Source organism: Lichenostomus cassidix, chromosome 3, assembly GCF_008360975.1.
Source record: "Lichenostomus cassidix isolate B80296 chromosome 3, HeHo_3.0, whole genome shotgun sequence".
NCBI classification, from domain to species: domain Eukaryota; kingdom Metazoa; phylum Chordata; class Aves; order Passeriformes; family Meliphagidae; genus Lichenostomus; species Lichenostomus cassidix.
In genome coordinates, this window is record NC_139483.1 from 53,735,994 (window position 1) to 53,763,122 (window position 27,129).

A 27,129-nucleotide genomic window follows, 5' to 3' on the forward strand; every position below is an offset into this window, starting at 1 on the left:
GTTTCAAGTGTCCTGGCTCAGAAATCTCACTGAGTGCCACTTCAGAGCTCCATGTATGGGGTCTCATGCCCAATCTTAGTCATCATTACTTTCGTATCCTACCAAGTTATTATTAAATTACTGTCTTCTAGGATTTGTGTCAAGTATTTCTGCCTTTCATTTAACTGCCAGTTTTATAATTTCTGTTAGTGTAGCCATTAACTTCAACTGAGTTTCATTCACTCAAATATAAATGTCTTTTGTTTCCTTTAGCCTCATTTGCCTGAGATTTTGTCTTTTCAGGTTTTTTTTTTTTTTTTTGTGTGAGTTCACTACAGCTGTGAGACTTCAATAGTTCTAATTTTAATTCACAGTTAAGTAGATTAAGCAAACTGTTACCTTTTAAATTCTGCATATGTTCATGTCCTGTTACTCCCACTATCCTCTTCATGCTAAAATAAATCCTTCACTTAAGTATGATTTTGCTGCAAAGATATGTATTGTATTTGATAGCAAGGTTATTTTTATAACTCCCTTGTCATGCATTCCCTTTATAGAGGATCCAGAGCTGATATTTCAGCTTCGTTCCATAAAAAAGCAAGGATGGAAAATTGCTCAGGTTTGTGAGCTAAACAGCAAAATCCCCAATACCTATAAAAACAAAACAATGAACTAAACATCCTTTTGCAAAACAAAATCATGGGGCGAAATTCAGGACAGAATAAGAAGGAATAAGAAACTTTGGCATGGAAATTTTGCTTAGGGAAGTAAACAAACATATCCTGGGAGGTGAACAAAGGTTCTTAGGCTCGCAGGACAACGGGATTAGGTTTATGGGTTGCCCCTGGGTGAATATGGGAATTATTCTTGTCTACCCTCCCTTAAAAACACTGTGGTGCCAGACTCAGTGAAATGTGTGTTTCAAGGCCAGCATGGGAAAGGTGGGGGCAAGGGGGACAAGCTGCACTCTGTTCATTGCTGCCAGTTTGCTACCAGTCTGCAGGAGGGAAAAGTTGCTTTGTGTGTTGCTTTGGCTACAAGAAGAGTTGAAGGCAAGTCCCTTGGAGCACAGAGTGCTCATTTGCACTCAGCAGGAGAGGGGTATGCTCTTACTGGCATGAGCAAGGCAAACCCGAGGCAATTCTTGACTTCTGCTGTCAGATACACAGAATGAAATGCATGAGAAATGCTGAGGTTTTCTTCTATTTCTTTCCAACATCAGCATCAGAGTCTGTTAATGTCCTTAACAATCATTTTAGAGAGGAAACTTAATGGGGCTTCTATTAATTTTCTATTTATTTGTGGTTTTGACCAAAAAGCCCCCACAAGACCAACCTACAAATTAAGAGGTAGAGTATAAATGTAAGGTTCCTGCTACTTGATATTGCTTATCTACAGAGTAATATTTCCACTAGTGAATCTCACAAGCAATTACAGAATGTAATTGTAGGTACAGATGGAGATCTGCACCACAGGAAACACAAGATAGGCTTCATCTACTCCCTGAAATTCCAGAACCACTGGTCAGTGGCAGAATAAGATGGACCAACCAGACCTTCATGTCTGTGTAGCAATTTTCACCTACACAAGTGGGGGTCTCAGCACTCCCAGAACCAGAAACAAGACTGGTATTAACTACTTTTTCTTGGCAGGTTTGTCTAAGAAGTAAGTTCAATAGAACATAGTAAGCAAGTTTCATCCCTGGGTGGATATGCAGCAAATAACTTATAAGTGTACAGCACTCCAAGTGCTCATGGACATTAAAATGCTGACAGAATATATAGGATGACAAGGTAGGTCATCCAGCTTTGATAAATAAGCAGAACACTCTTAAAAAATGATAGCACTTGGCCAGGGCAAGGTAGTCAGTCAAGGCCTGGCTGCCAGAAGTTCAGCAATCTATCACTTGATGAGAAGGCCTTGGTCACCAGAGGAAGCTGATTAGGCAATCATTGACAAGGTTATAAAAGAGCTCCCTCCTTTAGTAAACCCATCATAGGGAACAGCAGGAGGAGAGCAGCAGAACTGATGAAAAGGCTGCAGTTAACTTTTACCTGGTGAAGTGTCTTCAGGGTGGGTGGAAAAGAGAAAGGCAGAACATTCGGAGGTGTGTTTAGCTTCTGTTTCACTATTTAGTCTTTACTGTCTCTCTCTTAAGGAAAGAATAGCTTTTCATAAATTCTGTGCAAAACATATTTGTGTGATGTGCTTTACCTCCTGTGTCTGAGGTGGTAGCCTATGAACTTGCAGTCCCTTGAGATTGGAACAATGGATTCCCAAGTAACAATGCTGGACCTTAATCACTCCTGGAGCTTTGGAGATCAGACAGGAAGAGCAACCCAAGTGTGTAAGCTTACACTCTTCCTCGTGGTTATAAGGTTTGACTCCTCTAAATAAAAAATATAAAAACTTCAGCTGCTCCTTGCCTATGGTGTAATTCCCACCCATGTCTTCTCTCTCATTGGCTAAGGAGGATCAAAAATAAGCTCTGCATTGAGCTTTAGGCTCATTTGACTTCATTGTGAAAATGCATTTGCTTTTTAATTGCGAAGATTGCTTGGGCTTCGTTCCCTTTCTCACAGTCAGCTGGCTATGACTATAATGCCCTTTTCAGCTGGGAACCAGGAGGTATTTCCCTGAAATGAGGATGGTTGCAGTAGTTTAAATTTCTTTGTGGAAAATGAGTTGTTTTAGCCCAGATTCCACTTCCTATTAACATCACTGAGAGCAATATTAAAGTTTAGATTATATTACTACGAAAATAGCCCTTGTGATTACCCCTGAATAAAACACTCTGCTGAAAGCATACCAGTAACTCAGCAGCCTTGGATGAGCAAAGCCAAAAATACAGCAGCAGCTGTCCCATTGATCAGCATGAACTTATTTAAAAATGTGCAGATCAGATATTTTGTACAGAAACAACCATTTCCCAATTCATTCACAATTACATGGGGGAGTTGGGTGAACTTTGAAATATGTACTTAAAAACAAGCCCCCTTGTCCCCAGCGTGCAGAATTCCTGATAAGTAATTAATTGAAGATTAAGCTCTACATCTTGAAAATATGACAATTTTGCAGGAGCTGAGCATTATACATTATCCTGGGTCGCTTCTATGTTTGTGGCATTTGCTTAAGCAGTCACTGTTTTGAATTCAGATCATGTTATGCGTTCTGGGATCAGTATCTTTTCTAATCTTATTATGCAATTACCTTCTTGACTGCCACACAAGGAAAAAAAGTTACATTTTTGAGCAGAGGCTCTGAGCAAAAGTTATGAGATCTCGGGATTGAAATATAGTCCTGTTATTACCAATGCACTTTGCATTCATTTTCCTTTGCTTTTCTTTGCACAGGTATTTTTGTCAGTCACCGGGCATCTTGTTCCTTTTGCCTACTGATCACAACTGCTTCTTGCATACAACTTCTCTTTGAACATCTATTTCAAACATTCCTTATCTCCCCAAAATATCTGTTTTCTTACCTATGAGTCGGTAGTGCTTATTGCTTTGTCCTTTCCTTCTGCTCTGTCTTTATTTCTCTTGAAGAACCACCTTGGCCCAAGCATGAAAGGGAAGGGGAGGGCAGGATGGCCAACTACAGTATTTTCTCTTTCATTTATTTGGTCAGAATTCCCTCTTAGGCATTTTTCTCTGCCCTATAAGTATCAGTTTTTACAAGAAAAGTCCAGGCTGTGTGATGATGAAGACATGAACATGTGTTCAGTGGCCTCCAACAGATGACCAGGAATACACTTTACCACAGGTGCTAAAGGAACAGTTCAGCTCCCATTAGTAATCCATGTGGGCTCAGGCTTGTGAACGTCTCCAGTTTTCTTCTTTTTTTTTGAAGTCTCTGATAAAAACACAGAAGATAAGCTGTGATTTTGATAATTCTCTTTTTTCAGACAATTATCCCTTAACCGAAAATGTTTGTGCATGAGTCTGTAAATGTATTTCCGCCAGCAGAACCCACAGCTGGTTAGTAAAAATGAGGGGCAGATCTCACTGAAGTCAGCAGGGCTGTGGTATTCAGCATCTCAGTTCCTATGCACAAGTGACTATAAACACCCTAGAGTTACATCCAAGCACTCCCCAGGCTTTACTTAATCTTTTTTGTTTCAAAAGATTAAGTCTGTTCCCCGCTCAGCTAAATCAAAACCTTTAAGCTACTCCTTTTAGAATCCTCAAGCATCTGAAGGATAAATAGCTTTTAGTTCTGGTAGCTCAAGGGTGATGATCAGCTCCTTCAAAGATTGTGTGTGACAGTGCAGAAAATATCTCTATTCTGTCAACTCCAAAATTATCTGCTTGCCTGGAAAATAAAAAACAGCCTCCAAATGTATTAAGAAATTATAAAAATACTTTGGGTAAAACAGGATAAATGATGGATTCAGAGTACAGTAAGGTCAAAATGTTTGCTCAGGAGGGCTGTCCTATTGTCTGAAGCCTTAAAGCTGATGTTACAATTTACGTCCAATGTTGGTGCAATATATGCCCTGCAATAATATATAAAATAAAAATCTGTGCAACATTAGGAGATAAATATTCCACTTTGCTCTTAGTATGCAGGTAAGTTATAGACAGAAAAAATCTGTTTATAATGGATTCTGGGATCTATATGCATAGCTTTTGACCTCAAAGACTGTGTTTTCTTACAAAGCATTTTGAAGACTGAAGCATGTATGTATTGCAACAGAAGACAGCCATAAATAACGGGACAGTTTGATTAAATGACAGAATAGGCTACTGTGCAATCAGAAGACCTGGTCTCCTTATTTATATGAAATACTTGTTTTATGTTGACTTAACTTTTTCTTTCCAGACTAAATGGTGCTAGCAGGTATTTATCTTTGCTTATCACAGGCATTATTCAAAACTAACTTTATTTTGCCTCTGCAAAGCTCCTGTCTTAGCCTGAGTTGCCCCATCATGCTGTCAGGGAGATATTTCTTGCTTGGCATTGTTCATTTATCTCTAAAGTCCATTTCCGCTTGTTTATTATGACTGCTTTGGGGGTTTTTTGGTGCTTTTTCTTCAGAATTTCTGCCTTTCTTCACTTGCTTTACCTTGTTTAGCTGATGATTTCAGTGACTGCTCCTAGAATCAAACAGTCAAGACTTTTTACTCTCTACCCAGAAATTTATTTTCCTGTTTGTTTGAAATTTCTTGAATAACTCTAAATGAATTCACTCATGACTCCCAGCTTCCTGGTTCACCCCAAATGCATTTCTTTGATGTCTCGTTCATTCTTAGTTTAACTAAGGCTTTTCACAACAGTGCTGTGTAGAGCCTGTATGGCACAACATGTTATGTGGAACATGGCAGTGGAACCAGGAAACATTAAATTTAGGGTTTGTTTGAAACTGTTCCAGCTGCGAGTGGCTGATTCAGGACTAGAGAAAGGTAGCATTTGCACTTTACAGCAAAGGCCTATGTTCTTTTTCTGCCTCTGCACTGGCATATTCTTCAGGCTTGTTGCAGAGGTGCAGAACAGGTGTGTGTTCATAGACCACAGATCTGCTTGCTCTGTGTGTGTGGAAATGTTCCCTTGCACTTGCATTTGAAGACTGTGGCACCTTCATGTGTCTCCATCTGCATGGGCTCCAGAGTCTGTGCAAGGCTCCAAAGGCAGCTATCCTTTAAAAAAAAAAGAAATGGTGCCCATTTCCTTCAGAGTGCTGTAAAAGCTGAAACATCTTCTAGGAAGCAGAAACCAAGGTAAAGTATCTTTCTCTGGAAAATTTGAACCCCATTTCTTTTGGATTCAGGACAGCAGTGTATTTGTTGGCACAGATGAGAACAGAATCTAGATTTCCTGTGCAAGTCTTCTGGGAACATGACATTGTTTGGGACAGAGGGAACAAGGTAAAGGAAGACTGTCTGCATCACACATTCCTCTAAAAAAGATTTCTGGGTGTTAGTTCCCACTCTTATTAAAATGTCTATCTTTTTATCCGTTGTCTGAGAAGGGAAATTCCCTTTCCCTGACTTTTGAGGATTAAAAGTGTTGGCTCTTGATTGTGCTTTGCTTTTTACTGTTATGGCTAGCTACATAGGAGTATTCACTCCATTGTATTATCCACAACACCCAGTAGGAGAAGTTGCAATTGCTTGAATCCTCTCCCTGAGTGCTTTCGACACAATGGTTGCCCTAATGCAGCAAGCAGACTAGACAGGAGACCTGCAGAATTCAGCTTGTGCACAGAAAGGCAGAGGACAATTTTGAGCAACTCAGGCTTGTGTGTACTTTGTAGGATACCCTTACCCACACTCCTCTGTATGCAGACTACAGATCTGTGGGACCATGGGCAATTTTTTCTGGTCCCACTTTCTGTGGGAATGAAGGTGCAGGGGGAAGAATTATGAGGGAGAGTCAGGCATGCATCCAGACCCCTGAAGCTGGGAAGTACTCAACAGTCAGAGCTATAAATGAAGGAGGGAACAGAGGGCTATGGCTGTGACATGCTGCAGTTAAAAAATTACTCACTTTTAATAAAATGTAATTCCCAACACGTTTTGGCACTCAACTCCTCCTTATCTAATGACAGTGGTTTGGAGACACACAACTTGTTCTGGTCTGCCCTGACCCACTGGCCCTGTCTGTATTTCCATGGAGGAGCCCAATAATGTGTGTGCCTGTGATGTTACACTCTCTGTGCATTTCCCTGTTAGACCATGCTGTAAATAAGCACACAGCTGGGCAGGCACTGGAATCTCTGTCTCCTGTGACTTTCAATATGCTTGTGTTGCAGGCAGTGGTGTTGGCACTCTCCCTTTACAACAGGACAGTGGCAAGCTCAAAAGCTGAGCCTGAGGTTGTGTAGAATAAAGGGTCTCATGAGTTCCACAGCTGAGCATATTTTTGAATGACAGGCCTATACCAGTCTAGTGAATTGTGTCACTTTGTCATCTTTGAGCAACAGATATATCCAGATTCAGGATAACAACCTTCCACAAACCTGTTTACCCTGGTAAAAGGAGCTATGCATGTTTCCAAATTGCTGAAAAGCCATTTCTCTATGGATGTACAAGATAGTTCAGTTTTAGCTTTTCTTCCCACAAAATACTAATACATACCTAAAGTTGTCTGCTCATTGTTAAGCTTCTGCTTGGTGACTTACTGTCATCCCTTTCTGTTCTTGTGAGAAGTGGAAACTTTGACAACTGCAGCTTAGTCCTTGGGCTCTCTTACCCTCAGCATCCCAGAATCTTTGTTGTCATTCACACCACCTCCCTTTGCACTTTGTCAGGATACACACACAAACTGCACATTGAACAAAATTTTGGGTGAAGGAGGAATGGTAAACAAAAGAAATCGAACTGACCTGCTCTTATTACGTCGCTAGAAAAAGTTTATGTGGAAAAAAGGCAAAACGAAGTGCATAACAGGTTCATTTCCAAGATCCACTCATACTGACTTTTTTTTTGTTAATAATAAAAAGTTTTTTCAGCTTTAGAGAAAAAGCAGTCTAACGAGCAGTATAACATGTCTTGAGTTGCAGCTGTAATCACAACTAAAAATAACTGCTTAAAAGTCAATTCCAGGAAAATCTCACATACTTGGAAAGAAAGAAAAGTGCTCTTTTGCACTTCTGTCTTGCATGGGAACAAAGCTGAACTATGAACAAGCAAGCAATTTATAACACTTCGTCATGTTGATCTGAAAATGTCTGAGTCAGGGTGATGCTGTGTCACCCAAAAGAAAATCTGCTTCCGCAAACAAGATAAATCAAAAAATGCCAAACTGAAGACAAACAAAAAGAGCATTCTCAAAAATATCTCAGAGTGTCCAAGGGAGATGGATGCTTGTAATTTGTGATTCTGCACTAAGAATAATGAAAAAATTAAGGGGCATAAAGCAAGCAAGCAAGCAGATGTTCTGCAGTACCAAAGAGAAGGAATGAAGGATGTTTAGAATTTGGCTTCCAAGTCCAGTCAGAAAAGAGCTCCTGGCAATGGTGCATATCAGTACTGAAGGGAAAGCTTCAGAGGGTATCTTAAAGATCACAGCACTTTTCAGAGAGGAATAGAGGGTGGCATTTTGAGACATGTAATTTAGATTCCCTGAGAAATGCATTCCTTTAAAATTTCCTCTTCTTAACAAGTAGTAGTTATTAATAAATAGCATTGGGACTGTGAATTTCTGGTGCCTCTTAACTATTTATAAAGGAGGGGAAAAAAGCAAATGTGTGCATGACATTGGTTTCTGTAAATAAGGGACTTTGACAGGTGTGAGGACTGACAGATATGCTTACATTTGTTGTATTTTAAGTGAAATGATGAAGTAGGACACATGCAGTTGTAAACAAGATGAGGTCCCTATCTGATGAACAATGCAATGTGTATGGATTCATTTCCTATAAATCCTTTTCATAGCTGCTTCATCTGGGTTGTGTATAAATTAATCAGATTTTTATATAAAGACTTCAGGTTTCAGGTACTATCTGTTCTCCTCTAAAGAGATTTGTTAAGAGGTCTGGATCTCAAAGAAAGGAAATTGAAAACCAGATGAAGTTTTTTTATCATAGCCACAATCCAAAGGCAGCTGCTTTTCCCCTGCCAGCTGGTCAACTTAACCTTCTATTCAAGTTGTCAGTATGCACAGAGCTTATGTGCTCCACCTTCTCTTTTCCAGTAACAGATATTTATCTTCTGGCTTGCCAGCAATAAACACAAAGCCAGACTCTTGGAAGTTTGTATTTGAAGGACAAGAGGAGGTGGGTACAACCTTGGACATAGGATTCTTTTCTCCCCTTTGTCTGTGAATGAGATGCTCCATCTTCAGGTCTTTTCAAAATGCAGCTGTAGAGTATCTTGTGCAACCTGCTGTTATTAGACCCACTATGAGCAGGAGATTGGATTGAATAAATAAATAAGGTTCCCTTACAATCTGCATAGTTCTGTAATTGCTAATAAAACGATAAGTATGAGAAATTTACAATAATTTACCTGAATCAAGTGATGGAACTCCTTTTAAAAAATATTCCATAACATCTGAAAAATGTCCTGCTTATTAATGTACTAAAGCTTTCCTTTGTAAATTGCAAGTCATTAATTCTATTATAGGGCAACTTTCTATTTTGAGAGTCAGTGACAGTTCCCTGGAATGGGGGAAGTAATTAAAACATTTGTTTTTCTGGTTAAAGAATCTGAGAGTCACTGTAATGACTGAAAAAAATGTCTGTCTAGCTCTGCACTGCCATTCTGAAAGTGGTAAATAACAAGAATATGAGGACAAGTGCCTGCAAAAAGCTGGGAGGGTGTCATCCCTGATGCAGAAGCATTGTCTTGAAACATTTTTTTCTTATGTGTGTTCAATCACTTTCTGAGCTAATGTAAAATTTTAGCATTCGCAATTTCCTAGAGTGAGAAATTTACAGCTTATTCAACATTATGTGAAGAATCACCTCTCTTTGGATATTTTGGACACAGCATCTGAGATTTCACTGAATGGCATCTGGTTTTGGTGTTCTTTTCCCTTGGGTAACTATTTACCTTTCCCATAACATGTGGTTTTGCAGATCTCTCTTTTATCTAGCTCATCAGCCATCTTTGTTCCAGGCTAACTCATTCCAGGCTAGTTTTAATGTAGATATCCATATGTGTGTTTGTGATGTCTTGGGAAAGGTGGTCACCACAGCTGTGGGCTTCTGTTCACATCTACTCAACAGCAAACACAGACTAATTTGAGTAGCCTGAATTCCCAGGAGTCAGTGACTGCCAATAGATTTGTATTTATTTTTTGAAGCCTGGCAGGAGGTATTCCCCAGCCCATGAGCCTCCTAATCTTATTTCATTGTGAGAGTTCCCCTGTGTTAGTACAATCTACCATCTCTGAGGAACCATTAAATTCTTCATAGGCTGGCTTCACAGTGGTGGTCTTTGCTCTACAGCACCAAATAGACTTCCCTGTAAACTAAACAAAATGCTTGTTTATTATGAATTAAGGAATCAGAGTAAAACTTAATACATAGATTGGGAAGACAAAAATCAAAAGTAAACAAAATGAAGTTTTACTCTATGCTTGCGAATAAGATTCCTTTCTAGCATTTTTAGTGTCTCTGCTAAAGTGTTTGTCTCATTTCCTCCTCCTTTGATCTGCCTTTTCTTCTTTTTTTCCCTTCCCTTTGGTAAAGCTTTCCTGCTCTCTCCCCTTTCCTGTGTTGTACCTTAACTTGCATATCCCACTTCTCATGAAATGGATAAGGTTTACATCTCAACTAAATCTTGAAACTCTTAATGTCACCCCAGAACTGTCTCGTTTGTTACAGCAGAGATATTTTTTCTAAACATGGTTCTTTTGTAGCAGCCCTGCTTAGGGACTGGGACTCCAGTTTAGATTTTTCTCTTTCTATCCCTGCATGATGAATGCAGCAGCTAAAACATACTAATGAGTGCTGTAGGCAAAGGTCATGCCAAATCTGTGATCCATTACAGCTTTTCATAAGCATTACTCCTTATTGTGAATGCACCATGACTCCTGAAATAAACAGGAGGCTTCTGAAAGTTTTTTTCTTGAAGAAGAATATGAAAACTCTGTAACAATAGAGCACATGGAATTCTGTGCCTTTCTCTGTAGATCATGATTTTTCAGGATTGGACACATAATTAAAAAGCACATCGTTTGGCAGATAATGATGAAATCTGTACTTTTTTTTGTGGGTTTTTTTGGGTTTTTTTTGGGTTTTTTTTGGTCTTTAAGAGCAAAGGAAATACAATTTCTTTTGTTGGCTCAAGCTCAAGCAGGGAGTGCCACAGGACAAGATGGATGAGGGAAGCAGTAATGAGATACATAGGTGTTTATTTCTAGGTCACTTGTATCTGATCCAGGTCAATACCACCTGAAATTTCTTGCAGATTGGTAGCTGTTTAGTTAAACATGAAATGACTTGGCATTGCCTCTACTACATTGTAATTTTTTTTATCTCCCCTAATTTTTGAAGCTGGAATTGCAGACATTGCAAAAATAAAAGCAGATGCTGGTATAAGTTTTCTGCAGTTGAATGGATGCCAGCATTTTATCACAGAAGCAATTCTCTCAGCAAGCACTATCTGCAAGATTGAACCTGCAGCCAGGTCCTAACATCCCTGCAGATATGGGGATTTTTTAATTGCTTGGGTAAAAACTCCTAACCATGGAGTGAGACACCATTTGACATGAAATTTGTTTTTGGAAAGTGGATAGATAAGATCCTTAGCAGCTGCATGTGTATTCTCCATGAAAGTGCCATCTGGGCCACCACTTCATGTGAACCCTTCTGGAGATGCAAACTCCTGGCTCAAAGCTCTGCATGCTGTTATCATAGCAAAAAGCCTAGCCATTCTCAGAGTACTCTTTCCAAAGTTTCAAGGCTTCAAGTTATCCAGGTGTTGTGTGGAGTTTCCTTGAAACCTTATTTGCACTTATCAAAGGTTTACCAATTTGGTTGTATCTGGAATGAAATTTTACTTCACTGAAAAATTTCTGGCCAACTGTTCTCCCAACAGCTTCTGTTTCTAAAGCTGCCTCTATGAAGCTCTAATCTCTCTGAAACTGAAGAACCCAGATGATGGATGAATACAAAATGGTGGAACTAATATGGTGTATGCTAATCTTCTTGGCTCAAACACTAGTCTTTGACATATCACATCCCCTAACCATCATCTGATAACTGCCAATTTTTCCTGGCTGTTTCAGTTGTGAGCTCTTTCAGGCATAGATGTCTGGTGCATTTTTCACACTCAGCACTTTTAAGAACTTTAATAATTTCCCTTGTTACTTCTGTGAAATTCTTGTGACTAAAAGGAGAGAAGATTTTGCTCTAGCTTTGTGCTTCAACTCTGGCAGCACTCTGTGCCTTTCATCCAGGCACATCCCATTTACTCACCCCTTAGGTAGATTAGATTCCAGGAGAGCTAAGAGAATATCTATAACAAAGGATTAATATATGACATGTTTTCCTGATCTGATATGGAAGAACATTTTCTTTAAGGCTTTCTTCAGGTACAGTTTAGATTTTTTGAGGTCCCCAGAGCTACCATTTACTCCCCAGAGTAGACTCAGTTTGCTGACATCTATGTGGAGTTCTTTCAGTGTACCAAATTAAAAACCAAAAAAAATAAATAAAAAATCACTGGGTATTACCAGTTTAGAAATATTCTGCTCTGGTAGTGAATACAAAATGGCAATGATCTCCTCTAAAGTGTATCTAAGGATCCAGAATTGACATATTTTACAGCACTGACATGTTTTACAGCAGCCCAACCATGTTGATTTTGTTAGGTTTGCATGTGATTTACCAGGTGTTTGTCCTTTCACAGGGCAGTCTGCGCAAGCAAACTCAGGCACTATCTTTGTGCTCTTGTTTCTCAGTTCACAGGTAATGTGAATCAATTGCAATTGATTTCTCACAGGGAATTTAGGATTTCTTAAATGTTTGTAGTAGAGGGTTAATAGGGCTAAAGGGCTGTTAAAAGTGATTTTGTGCATGCACTGAGAACAATAACTTTTGTTCTCCATTTTTTTAATTTCTTCAAGACCAGGAAAGCGCAGAACTATTTTACTTGGTACAAACAGAGCAGAAATCTTAATTATGAAAGAAGACTGTGATAAACCAGATATCTCTGCTTTAAAAAAGTGGTTTACAATTTTCAGAATGTGTAGGAACTTCCAGAACTGGGTAGAGTTGTATGCATCAGGGTCACAGATATGAGAGGAACTGCCTGTAATGGGGACTATCACTGGGCACATAGGATTGTGCCACACAGTTCATCTTCCCCAAGATAGTTTCAAATACCTGGAGCCAAGCATAGTTGAACTTTAAGAAAGTGATGGCTGATTCTAGATGGCCATGATCTGACAGAGAGTATTTCAATGTTACTGCAATTCAGCATGCAGAGCAATTTGCAATACCCTGCAAGTTCCTTCATTAGCAGAGGTGAGATGCACATTACTGGTGCTGCCAGGCTGTCTGATCAACTCTGTACAAATGAAAGGAGCAAGGAGGGTGGTGTCCTAGCTGGGGTGAAGACCTTGTGGCATTATTCAAGGTTTTGGTATCTATTTCAGGACAAAAGCTGCTTATAAATGTGTCTTGGCCAGTGACCTCCTAAAGCACAGCTGTCTTAACCATGGTCTGGCTCGTCTGGACCCTGTGGGCTAAGCTTTATGTAAATATGTTGAATCTGATAAAATATCAAATATTCAGATGTCACTTCTGCTCTAGAGTGACTTACGTAATTATTTTAAAAGGTAGAACAATAAGAATCAGATTGCTGGGGAAAAAAAGTGAAGTCAGAAGAGGGCATAGAGTGTTCACCTTTTATTTTTTCTTGAAAGTCTGACCTCTGCAAATTTTTCTAAATTTATATATGTGTCTTAAGCCAGAATATTGTCCTGTGGAGTGCATAACTAATTCAAACGTAGGACAGAAATTTAATAACTTGTTCTCTTCCACCCTCTGTAGGTAATGCAGTATAATTATTAGAATGTGGTATAAACCTCAACCTACACATATGTTCAAACATTTATTGGAAACACTTTGGTTAATAGTCTTACTACATGAAGGGACTTCTCAGTATAGCTGTGACCAGAGTGCTTCTGATTAATTTCAGTGAAATACAAGTCAAGTCAGAAAAATAGATGCATTAAACAAATATATCATATCTTCATTCCTCATTTTCTCATTAGCCACTGGATAACATTTACTGTAATATCATATTTTATTCTCTTCCAGAAAAAAAGTACATATTTTTGAAGAATAAAGAAAATTTATGTTTAGCAGAGGTGTGTTGTTGAAGTCAAAGATAAATGGTTCAAATTATTAGGCCTTGGCTCTTCTAACTTAATAAATAAACCATAAAAACAAGATGACAAATAATAACTCAATCTGCTGAAAATTGGATCCTTGTAAACAAAAGAAAAAGATGCCATAGTGCAATAGGCACTGCTCTTCCTTGAATATGAGTTGTTGCATTTATCAAGCTGGCAATAACATACCAGAGCATAAGGAAGATGCATTCCTCATATTATTAATGGTTGTAGTGTAGGTAATGAATACTTTCCTGCAAAATAAATACAGTAATTATTTTAATGAGTTGTTGGAAATTTTTAATTGCATGCAACTTATGTGTGTCTTTTCAGTTATGGCTGTTTTGCTATCATGAAGCATTCACCTTCAGAAGAAAGACAGTAGGAAAGCTTCAAGCAGACAACAAATATTTTCAGGAGAAATTATTCCCATTTTACACCTAAATTGTGAAGGATATAGCTGATGAATATGGGAGCCTGCTGGTGGGATACATGAATGCTCAGGATGGTGACTGGACACCAATGGAGAAAGTAGTGAGAGGGGCAAAACTGTCTTGTTTCTGGGAATAAAAGGAAAAGGAATTTATTTTAGATTAAAATAATCAGTCCAGGCTGCAGCTGGGCAAGTCTTTATCTTGCCAGGGAGTACAGCTTTGTGTGCTGCTTCCACCAGCCATGCCAACCTGCTGCCCACTCTGGGGCCAACCCAATCACCAGCCTGCAGCTGGCTTTGTCTTGGATTTGCACACTTTTTTTTTTTTTTTTTTTTTTTTTTTAAATTTGAATAATCACTGTGCAAACATTAGCAAAAACTTCCATATGCCTGCTGAATGTGATACTGTGCATTGGTTATTCTATCTCTGGTTCTCAGCATAAGGACAGATCAGTTTGACTTCTAGACATAACATGCTACCTAGTACTTCAGAAATCATCCTGAAATAATTTCAACCTGTTAAATGAATAATTTCCATTTATTTAAAGAACATCACCATTTACTTATTTTGTCTTGTAAATCTAGAAAGTGCTTTGAACTTTCCAGTTTACTATTTTATCCCTTTCAATAAGAAGCAGGAAAGAAACTTTTATATTGACTTTTACATATTGATGTCTTTTCCTGCTGCTTACCTGCTGCTTACCATTAGTTTAAGCAAATGAATATGATTTTGCTTGTATGGAATTGTTTTTCAGGTTCTTCCAATACTTAGAGAAGTTAAGTTTCCTATTACTTTTAAACGGGAGGAAATATCCATCTTCTACAGACATAAAAAATGAAAACCTGTGAGATTGAATATCACTGGAGAAGTGTATTGCAGGTAAAAAGAGTGCTTGCATTGCCTGTTTTTCACTGTTGTGTTTTATGGAGCAGCACTCCAGCTTGCTTTAATCAGTTTTTACTTATTTTTAGACATGTAAGTGCTCCACATCGTCTATGCATTTGAAAATTCAAAGACTGTCTGATGGGCCCAAGGGGAAGGTAAGGGCATTGCTCCACTGGCTTTTGAGCTGGGATTTAAGTCCCAGAGATGTTTAAAAATCCTTATTGTCTTATATGCAGCCTGCAATTCTTGCCATCAATATTTTTGAAAAACAGGTGAGCTGAAATGGCTCTCTGCCTTAAAGCTGAGAGACAGGACATAAAAAATCTTGGTGAGCATTGGTGAGCAAGGTCTGTGATAATGGACACAGTGAACTGTGTGAATATTATTGCTTGGTGATGTTACTTGTTTACATGTTGTCACAAATTCTGTGCTGAAACAAAGTGCCTGCCCCAAAAGGTGCCCAGCAAAAGGACAGAGGGAGATTCCTCTAATTAAATACAACTCATCCTTGAAGGAAATGGAGATGAGCAGGTGGATTTTAAAGAGGGACTTGAATTATCATTTAGGAAAACTCAGTTTAACAGATTCTAGGGAACAAAGGAGCTGTGCAAAAGGTGTGAATTCTGCAACAGACTGAGATTTTCTCTGAAACATGCAGAATCCAAGAAGTGCTTCTGTGTTGCCTATAAATGAGATACAGAACTAAGCCCAAATTAAAAACTTTTCATTACATAAATCAATAATGTACAAGGTGCATCAACAAATTGTCGATAATCCTTGGTTTTCATGTAGACTGCAAGATGCATAGAAAGCATGGTCATGCTACTGTCTTAAAAAGGGCTTGCAAAAATTGAATGTTATAGATTTATAATTCTTACTTACTTAGCTGATTACAAGAGTGCAAGAAGTATGAAGGAAAGTTTTCTAAATCCATGTAATTTTGTTTCTAAGATTTTATAAGATTATATAAAGAATCAAATTAACTGGTGATTAAATTAAATAGAATGCTCTGTTTATATTCCTTATTTTCTTCCTCTCTGAAAGTCTGTGAATTTTAATTGGCCTATGAATTTTTTCTTTGATTAAAAGCATATAATAGGGTATGTCATGTTGTGTCATTTCCATTACTCATAAAAAATTGCTATTGGAATACTTAGGGCCAAAATATTTATATTTTTAAGAAATTATTTATTGTCTTGGTCATATTTTCTTAGGGCTAACAATTTTGCAAGTTGAATTTTAAGACATCTTAATTTCTGCAACTGAATTTATTGACTAAACAATTTATAGTGGCATTATGTTGGCTACTAATTAGAAAATACCTGGAAGCACTCTTCCACAGCTTAGCTACTTGGGACTCCTTATATTGATCATGAACTGAAAGAGATATGGAGAGGAAGGTGCTGAGCTCCTCTCCCTAGAATCCAGTGATAGGATGTGTGAGAATGGTTCAAAGCGGTTCGGGCTGAGGTTTAGAGTGAACACTAGGAAACATTTCTCTACCACAAGGGTTGCCAAGTTCTTAGACAGGCTTCCTAGAGAGAATGCGCCAAACCTGTCAGTGTTTAGGTGGTGTTTGGACAATGCCCTTAATAACATGCTTTAAATTTTGGCCAGCACAGAAGTTATTGGGAAGTTCCATTCCATTCCATTCCATTCCATTCCATTCCATTCCATGGGATTCAGATAAAAGATTCCACAGTTTGTTTAGGGTTAAATGGTAGCAAAGGCTTTGCTTTTATGTCCATCTGGGTAGTTTGATCAATTTTTTAAAAATGCAGTCTTTAGACCTATATACAAAGTGTAATGAACAAAATTGCATCTGTCCATACTCATCAATATGTACAGATATCATACTGGTATTCACAAATTCTGTAAAAGAATACAAAAATGTTATTTTTGACTGCTTATATACAGATAGTTATCTGATTTGCACTAAAATGACTACTATTCTGTACAGATAGGCTTTTTACCCTTCTCAGGTGACATGAGAAAAGTTACAGCTTCTCTATAAGTCTAATAATTTTTTCTTTTTTAGGTGTTACATTTTTTCTTCTTTGTGAAGAAGCTTCCAGGGACAAAAAAAAATTAAAAATTTCTTTTTACCCTGTCAGAATGTATTGATCCTTCCTGAAAGCCATCACAGATAGCAGTGTGTCATGTGCTGTCTTTTATTACTTTTTTACTCCATCCTTATCTTCAACCTGTCCTAGTAGAATTGTACCAAGTACTTCTGTGGTCATTATTTTACCATATAACAGAGCAAATTATTACAGGTTTTCTTGCAGAATTTACTGTGTAAGTTAATTACTACTACGGCCTGGCCTGGGGCTAGATGAATCAATGTAATAAGCTTTATCCACTGGGTTTTTATTCAGACGTCTTTCTTAGTTTGTCAACAGTTTTAAATCTGAGAATATCTCATAAACAGGAGGTTATGTGGACTGTTTTCACCCTGACTGAATTTCTGCATTTCTGCACTTCGTTAAATCTTCACATGAAGCTTACAGCTGGAGGAAGTTTGAAATGCAGTCGCGATGGTCTGACTTGAGTTTTGCAAAGTCATTAATATTGCACAACTTGGTTGAGTTCAGATAGGTTGTATATGTACTTAAACTTTCATGTGTTATATTTTATTAAGGTTTTTTTTGCAAGTCAGCAAAAGCTAAAAGAAAAATGGAATGAAAAGTTATTCACCATCAACGAGGGCATGTTTACATACATTTGTTCCTGAACAAAAATAAATGAAGCATTGTTAATGAAAGCTAAACAAGCTCTTACAGCAAGTCAAATTAATACATTGGAAAAACTATTATTCTGGAAATTTACACTGTGATAGCAGAAAACTGATGGCAAGCTAGAGCTGTCCAAATCCTCTAAAAAACTGTTCAACATATTATCATGCACAATTTGCTTTCCTAAAGTGTTTAGGTAAGTTGTTTTAGGTGCCCATGGGGCAAGCTAGTTGTACATGCATCCAGCTGTTAGAAAAAGGAAAACCTTTAATGGAAAGGTAATTCATCACACAAAGGTAATCCATCACATAACTAGAACAAGATTTATATTATTTATATTCATATCTGATGTTTTTCTAACCAATTGCCTTGCTAAAGACAGTCTGATGGTATGAGATAATCACTTTTTGAAATAGTTTTTGAATTGTTTTCAGATCCATTTCTTTAGCTGTAAGTTTTTCTTCTTAGGAAAGGTTCAAAGAATTGTTACTTTTATTAAAATGAAAACTACTTGTGTGGAACATGGTGGAAAGGACTAGAATCTCAGTCCTAAAACACAGAATTAGATAGGTTATGAAAGGGGACAAGAAGGAAAATTCTAAATTTCAGAGTGAGATTCCAGACCTGATCACTTCCAAAGGACAGGTGGATCCATGAGCAGCCTATTGTTTCCAAAAGCTGTTTATCACAAACCTAATATGAAGGGAAGATTTCTCAGGAAAAAAACCCCAAAAAACAACAAACAACTGTCATGCAGCTCCCCTAATAGTTTGGGTTTCTTTTAATTTTCCTGCTTATTTTGAAACCATCAGATCCAGGTGCAATGAAGCTGGAGGTGATATTGACTGAATGGAAAATCACAGTGGAAGACAATTTGCCTTAGAGGTCCTCAGTTGCCTGAGTCATGGGTGGGCTGAATTTTCACGAAAATTAATGGGAATTTCTAATCCAAATCTCAGAAATGTAATTTTTTTAAGTATCTCAATATGTGCTTCTGCAGATGTTTTACAGCGAGGCAAGGACTACCTTTACTACCTGCTTGTAGCTGATGGTGGTCTGAGGTTGGTTATGCCTCCCATGCAGGTCAATTGTATTTTAAAAGTGAAGCACAGGCTCTGCATTCAACCCAGCAGGGTACATTTTTAGCAAGCTAACTGCCACCATTCAGGCATACAGCAAATCAACAAGTCACTTTTGCCATGTGGTGCCATTTGGCAGGAGTTAAAATACAGCTTTTGAGAATGTGAACAGCTGTTTGGAGATTATTTGTTATTTTGCAGAACTATGGTTGTATGAACTTACATAAACCCTAATTCTCAAAGACATGCACCCTCAGCTGGGTAGCAGTTTCTAAAGTGTCCATGACCCAGTGGCTTTGAGAAGGACTTTTGCTCTTAAATCATCCATGCGTTTTTGAAAATACAATCATATGGTGCCTAAATGTAAATTTAACTCCCTATTTTTTAAAAATCTGCCTTCACTCCCTTAAGTCTTGGATGAGACTATTTTCTCTTTTAGCTTCAAAGTGTAGATCTGTGGGGCTTGCAGGTTCTTCTCCTAGATATCTTCCCAGATTCACAGTGATAATTGTGCATTTGTTTGTACTTAGCAGTTTTTGCCAGATAGGTTGAGATGATGGCATGCTTTTTCAGTGTCTGCCTACATATTTTAATGTGAATTAGTCAGTATCTACCCTCCCAGCTCTTAATATGTACATTCGTGATGGCCCTTCCAGTCATTTAAAAAGCCATCACTTGGTAGCCTTCTAGGCAGAAGCAGCATAGGAATGGAGGATGGGAAGGAACTGTGGGTCGGTAGCTCAAGTCACCTGCCAGCACCTTCTGAAATCCACCTAGAAAATTTTCAGGCTGTATCTTAGAGTCTGGATAGGTTTTCTTATTATTATTCATTCTATTAGGAAGCTGTTACAAAATGGTGTGTTTGAAAAGTTATCCTTTTAATTGCCAGTTGGAAATTATTTATGGTCAGTTCAGCTGCCAATGTTGTAAATACACATTTGCCGTGGTATTGATTGCTATTTTAAACAATTTTTTTTCCTGTCTGGTTTGTACCTGGACATGTTTACAGAGTAATTAAATGTTTCTGTTTTATGAGACTGAGAAAGGTTCTTCTCCATTTATTCTATAACTTATTCCCAGGCTTATTGATTATGTGCCTATTCTTGGAACTCATAAGCTATGGTTTTAAATACATTTGGATGTAGAGGGCTTAGGACCCAAGCTGTCTGGCTAGCTGTGGTGCTGCTTAACTGTTGGGCTCTCAAGGGAATCAGAAGGGAATCAGTAACCACTTTTCTAAAGAAAGAAAGGGACTAGTAGTTTGAATAAAGAAAAAATAAATGTATAAAAGGATGCTTTTGAATACTGATTTCTTGTCGCTGTTGAGCAGCTAGCAGAGTAATGAAGGCATCAGTTCTCAGTGGCAAGAAGGAATGACCTTTATTGTTTTGATTTCATCACATATATAGAGTTTTCAAAAGTCACCCAGATTGGTCAGTCAGAAGCCTTCCCCCAGGCCTGATTGGCCAGGCCTGCACTGCCCAAGTTCTGGGACACTGTTCCCATAACATCCAAACTTTATCTTTATTTACAAAACACAAGAAAACTTCTCATGGGAAAAACCTGTGCTAGCCACAATTTCTCACAGATGGTAGGGTACAGACAACTAAATGGACAAGGGATCACAGCGGTGAATTTCAGGCACATTCATTCTTCCATTCATCATTTTGTATTGATTAATACAAGCATCCCACTGCTTAGCTGGCTGGAATTCAGAATCACATCCAGCTCCCTGTCTTCCAAGGAACAGAGAGTTTATGCATTTATTGCAGTCTTGTGAATTTGATTTATGGACTTGGCTATCCAATTTGGTCATTGTATCAGATATCAAGATACATGAATTCCTGTTTGGATATCACCTTCTTGTGTGGGCCCTGCACTAGGTTATTTAACCCCTCTTTGGGGAAGGCTATTTTGACATGCTTCTTATTGTCTGTGTGTTAGCATTTGAAGAATATTTTGATGTTACTTTTTTTCCTCTTACTTCTTTTGCATTTCTCATCTACATAGCATAATTGGTGAAGACCAGCATTTATTATTTTGAAAGATTTCTATTACTCGCTTGTTTCCCAGAATATTCCCTCAGGGCACAATCCATTTAGTTCAGTCTGTAGCCTTGTTTACAGACTGAAAGTGGAAAATGATAAATCAATTTGAAGGGAGACAAGGAGTTTAGCTGTTGAATTTTATTATTTAATTGTATGTCCCTACACAAATTGCTCTGCTTGGCGAGAAAATTCTCTAAACTTGTGACAGTGATGTTTGGGAAATAGGGGGAGTTGTGAGACTAATGACTATCTAAGAATTGGCTGAGAATTTGCAAATGCGAAGAACTGTGCAAAATTACAAAAATTTACTTCCGTGGGATAACTATGGCTAAAATTTGTTTTGTTTGTAACAGAATTGATTCATATACTTGCTGTCACTCTTTTCTTAGTGTTCTAGGCCTTGCTTATGAAATTTGTACACATTAATCCTGTTTAGAAATACCTAGAGTGATTTCTACTGTGTTTGAAAGCACTGAAGTAGTCTTCTGCAATGCTGCCCCTCCTAATTATGTAGTACTTGTAATTCCATGGTTAAACAAATATTACTTACACCATAAAGTAGTTTATTCTAGAACTTCTGAAATTTCGTCTTTCTTTCTTCTATAATGTTGGTTTTAGTATTGTGGATAGAAATTACATTAGGAATAAAAGGCTTATGTAGAAAACACATACTAGAGTGTGTGAAAAGGCTTGGAATAGTCTATTATCAGAATTACAGGCTTATGCATTCATATGTCAAAACATGATCACTCTGGGTTTACATCATTGCAGTTCAGTGCAGAATTCATCTGATGACTGCTTTGAGCCTGAGTGCAAATTTATGAACCTTCACAAGGCACTGCAGTGAAGGAGAGGTTAATTAAATGGCAAAGAGACAGTAGTATGGAAAGATGAGAAAACTCGATTGCTGTTTGTCGCTGCTTGTAACACTTAGTTGTCTATTAGTTGTTTCAAAGTAATAAAAATAATGAACCATTACCATAAAAATGAATCTCATTGAGGCAGTGCTACCAATGGAAATGGACGATCTTTGTACCAGCAAACTTCATCAAACCCTGAAATAGACCGTAACAGGAGAATTGACATGTAAGCAGAAAAATTTTAATTTACTTCCACTAGGACCACAAGTTTTCTGATTGGTGTGTGGAGGTTCAGCAGCTGCTTCTCAACAGCCCTTTGTACGTCAAAGCTGTTCCTTTCCTGCAATAATCTGAAAGATCATCATGGACTACCCACGTTTGAGCTGAGAGGCCTCTCTTGAACCCAGAGAAAATTCACAGAATCTAAACTGCGTGAGAACATCTTGATTTAGCCCTACCACTTCAGAGAGCTTAATTCACGGCATGACTATTCTCTGCAGGGAAATCAGAAGGCTTTTACTGGTTTCTCTGATTCTTTTCACTGAGACAGACAGAAGCATCCCTGGGTGAGGCTCTTTACAGCACATGAACATAATGATGCTGCCTCCAGATGGATGCCAGCATTGCTTTAGGGAGCTGCATTGTGCTGTGGTGGGTCTATTAGCTCAGTCCATTTCCTGCTCTTTATTCTACATTGGTGACCATCTTTGTGACACATTTATGTTAAACTCTTTTATTTTTCTGCCATCTTCAAGCAGTAGTAAAAGGAAGAGAAAAACAGCAAAAATGGCATTAGTTTTAGTCCATATAAAACCTACAAATTAATTATTTCCTAGAAACATAGGAATTAGAGATAAACTGGGTTCTGTGTAGAGTGATTTCTCTTGGATAGCTTTGTAATTTAATTCAAATTATTCTTCCTTCTCTGAGCTGCTGACATGACTCAGGGTAGACTCCAGTAGAAAGCCCCATGGTATAGAGGAGTGGAAGACAGTATGCCCAGAATTAAAATCCTGGAGATCACCTTTAACTTGGCTAAGAAATTTAAGATGTCATTGCATTGTGGTGTTGTTGCAAGCTCTCTGTCTGCTTCCCAAGTCAAAGATCAGTTTTTTGTTACTCTTAATATTCAGGGTCACTTTATGTGTTAAAGAGTGATGTGATCTGACCTTATCAAACTGGTTGTTCTTTTAATCAAAATTGTATTCAGCTCCCCATGTTCAGCATTTCCACTTTATTAATCTTTTTTGCTGCCTCTGGAGCCTGGTATGCTCTTTGTTATGCATTTGAGAGCACAGAATATTTGACACGAATGCAGGAGTGCTCTGGTGGAGATCAGTCATTTTAAACATCACCTCTTAGCATAACTTAATTTCATGCTGCTTTTGCATCCTACTGTCAAATCTGCTTAATACTTGTACTTTAATTTTGCTCACATTTTTCTCCTAACTATGTTTCTGCCAAATGTAGTCTTGCCATTAAATTGGTAACATGTGCTTTAATCATTGCTTCTAAAAAGCAGTGAGAAAGATTTGCTTCCTGAAATGGGTTATTACTTCCACATTGGATACATTAACATATATAAGCCATTAATATAAATTTCAAGGAACCAGGAATTATAAAATTTATTGAAAATCACATGGACTTTTTTTTTTTTTTTTTTAATTCTGGTCAAGGTGTATGATGACCTGAGGCTTATGGGAGTATTGGAACACTCCCATATTTAAATTTGTCCAGCTTAAGGCTTTCCTGGCTTCATATGCCATTTTATTGGCCCACAGCATGTTCTCAGGGAGCAGTAAAAGAGCAGGACAAACATCTTGCTAAGTTTCCCAGCCATAAAGTTCCAGTTTCAAGACACTTGCAGTTTAAAGGTTTGTTTTGGGCGCTCTGGGCAACCTGATCTAGTCGGTGGCATTGCTGCTCATGGCAGGGGGATTGTAAACTGATGATCTTTAAGGTTCCTTCTCATCCAGACTATTCTATGACTATTATTTTGCTTTGGTTTTGTGGTTTTTAGCTGTTTATTTCTCTACGTTTTTCTAAGTTTCTCATAATTTTTAAACCATGCACTTTTGACATCTGTTCAGTTTATGGCAATGTGTTACATAATTTAACATCTCATGGTGTGAGAAAGTCTCTTTTGTTTTGATTTTGTTTGACTGTTTCTTGATCACTGAAGTGGCCTCTAATTTCTCTTTTGATGGTGAGCAGTCATTTTGTATATATACTTTCTCCAAACTGTGATTTCATGACCTCTTATCACATATTTCTTTCCCTTCTGTTTTCAGTGACTCAAGACTTCTGAGAGTTCATTGTGTTTAATGGAAAAAACCTAATAATTTACATTGGAAGGATGCAGAGGAGCAGCAGACTTGGATGTAATCTGTACCTTACAATATAAAATTGGTTTAAACAATGAGCTACCATCTGTTATTTTCTGTTATATATTTATTCTTCTATTTATCCAGAGGTCTTGTTGACCTCTGGATATGTGGGGGGCTGTGAGAAATATCACAGTGGACATCGTTTTTGTAATCTCTCTGTCAATTCATACTAGTTCATTTATCAAGTTCATAGTGTCATTAGATAAACAATTATGATCAAAAATTGCAAGAAATTTCTGAGATGTCTTCTGGAATTGTTTTTGAAGCCCTACAGAAATCTTTAAATATAGTGAATGTTTGCATAAGACTTATCTGTGGGATTGATCTTAGATAGAAAAATATCACTTAAATATGGTGGTATGACTGTGAACAATCACTTTTGAAAATAATGGATCAAATTGACATATGCTTCAGTAGTATAGGGACATCTGCCAGAAAATGCACTTTTGAACTTTGAGTTTGTTTGATATGGGCTAAAATCAGCCTGAGTAGAAGTGATAAGAATTTACTTCACTAAAATAGGCTTCATTCACTGATTTTACTAGGAAAAAAGCATTTTGTTATTTTGATATCAGCTCTCACTTGTGTTGATTTCACCAAGGCTGAGATAACACAAACCCCAGCCAACCTGCATCCATCCAGATCAATACACCACAGATAAACTGTGGTTACACCACCTCCTGATGAAAAATGAAATGGAGCCATGCTAATCTATTCCTGGATCCATACATCAGTCTTCTGGCTGAGTAAAACAATAACAATTTAAGGGCACACCAATGTAAACAAATCTTTATAGCCTCATCCTTTCAACAGCTCTGCCACAGGCAAGGTATATTTTTCCCCAGGAAAGGAAGTGCTGGCAAGGTTCTGCAGTGCCACTGTGTTTCTGTTAACTTTCCCTCAAAGATGTAAAGCCTTGCATCTTTTTTTAGCTTTTTCTTTTGCACAGTATTCTTCAGTCTTTCAATATGCTGTGATTTATGTAATCAATCCTAATTAACCAGCACAGCTTGAATGTCAAATTATGACTGTCTGTCCTAAAATATTTATGAGATACCTTGCTGCAGAAGGGGAAACCCAGTTGTGAAATGCTGTTGGCTGCAGAGATTCTGGATTCAGCTTTTCAGCCAGGTGTTAAAATGACAGAAGAGCCCTGCACCAGTACAAGAAACAAAAATAACCTGGACAAAATCTTGTATGCACAGGTAGTGCCTAAGAACAGGTGAGAAGTGATGTTAAATTAATATATAGCTTGCTGTGAATTAATAATGTAGTTTTACTATGAAAAAATCACATAGTCTATAAAATTCTACACTGTGAAGGAAAAGGGACAAATTTAGTTACCACTAAATATTTGTTCCATTCCTGTCAAACAAACCAATTCAGCCTGTTTTAATTTAACTTTACTACTGAGGCAGTAAAGTTAAATCATAAACTGTGTTTGGCTTATTGCAGAGTTGTTTGAAAATTGGTTTTTGAAGTCTGCAGATAGAGGGAAAGCATTCCATACATTTTCATTATACGTTACTTGCATTCTGAAATTCAAGACATTTCATATTTATTGCAACAAATGCCACAGTGAAGCAGTTATTGAAACTATAATTGACAATATAGTGCAGAATTATTTACATTAACAGATGTTCATGCATATGCTGTTTATTCTCATAAAGAGAAAAAACAGTAAAACAGCTCTCGTGCTTTTATGATATTGATTTCCAAGGTAGTGAAGTGGTTATATGTACTCACAGACAAGTGTACAGATGGTAAATGAGCCATCAGTCCATGCTTCATTTGATCATAGGTGAAACCACTGGGATTCCCTTCTGAGAGTGCTTGTTTCCCTGTGTCCTTAAACAGAGCCTAGGGTGGGAGACTGGGATGTAGGCATGTCCCTCTAGGTATTAGTAATCTGAGATCCCTGGCATCTATTCAGTGTATGCCATTAGTGTCTCTTCCCTTTGAAGCCTTTTATCTCTGAAAGTTAAAGATATCTGACTTCTGTGACTGTTTTCCCAATAAATTCAGCTCTTTCTTCTGCACCCCAGAGGATACTACAATTTCCTCTCTAAGATGTTTTTCATTCTCCCTGTCAAAACCAATATTTTTTCCTCTCTTCAATTTTTAAAATGTTTTTGCTGTTATTGTTGCTATTGTTTAGAGATCTATATAATATATATGGTCAGCAAACTATTTGATCTCAGGGCTATATCACCAATTATGGGTTTCATATTAGCAGATAATGTTTTGCTTAGCTTTTCCTGGATACAATTGTAGAGGGATTTTAAATCTAACAACTGTCTCTTGTTGAGGCATGGATTTATAATGAACAATAAGAATGACAGACCTGTTCCTTAGGAAAAAATACCCAAATTTTTGATTTGCATAAAATCCAGAGTATTTTGATTTTATTTTTTCCCTTTGTTTTGAGAGTCCTCCTTTGCTGTCTTTCACAGCTGCTTCAAACATTGGTTGCTCTTGCAGCATAAATTTACTGATTTGATTAATTTGCCTTGCATATCTGTGTCCAGGCTAGTGTTGAGTGTATCTTCTGAATCCTTGAGAAAGGCTGAAACAGTGCTGGTACCTTAATGCTGTCTGAATATTTCTGATTTTCTTATAAGAAACTAATGTATGTGTTTAACATCTGCCATCTGAAGTTTTGTTAGGTGAGCTCCCTAACACATCACTCTCCTCCAAATATTTGCAGCTTCCAGCTGCAGAGCATTGTGGCTTTTGCCTCTGTGCTCCTCTTCTCACCTCAATTAGATCTAGCCTAACTTTGCAGTTGGCCATTTTAGTAGCTCATTCAGTGAAAATCCGTGGATTTTCCTGGAACATTAAAGGCACAGGCTAGTGTGTAAGAAACTTGATCATAGTGGTGTTTATCATTCTTGAAAAGGGATTAATTGTACTCTTAATGCCTGGTCATTCTGC

General features: G+C 37.7%; 1 long non-coding RNA gene across 3 annotated transcripts; it reads left to right on the forward strand.

Moving 5' to 3' along the window:
* The first annotated feature begins 1,979 nt into the window (after positions 1-1,979).
* Positions 1,980-26,885, forward strand: LOC146439727 (uncharacterized). 3 transcript variants are annotated; one of them, XR_014851300.1, is made up of 4 exons: positions 1,980-2,086; positions 14,956-15,080; positions 15,173-15,241; positions 24,100-26,885. It is a non-coding gene; the product is annotated as an uncharacterized LOC146439727 (long non-coding RNA). The 3 variants fall into 3 exon arrangements; XR_014851299.1 differs by lacking the exon at positions 15,173-15,241 and adding an exon at positions 22,068-22,240; XR_014851301.1 differs by lacking the exon at positions 15,173-15,241.
* Positions 26,886-27,129: the final 244 nt, after the last annotated feature.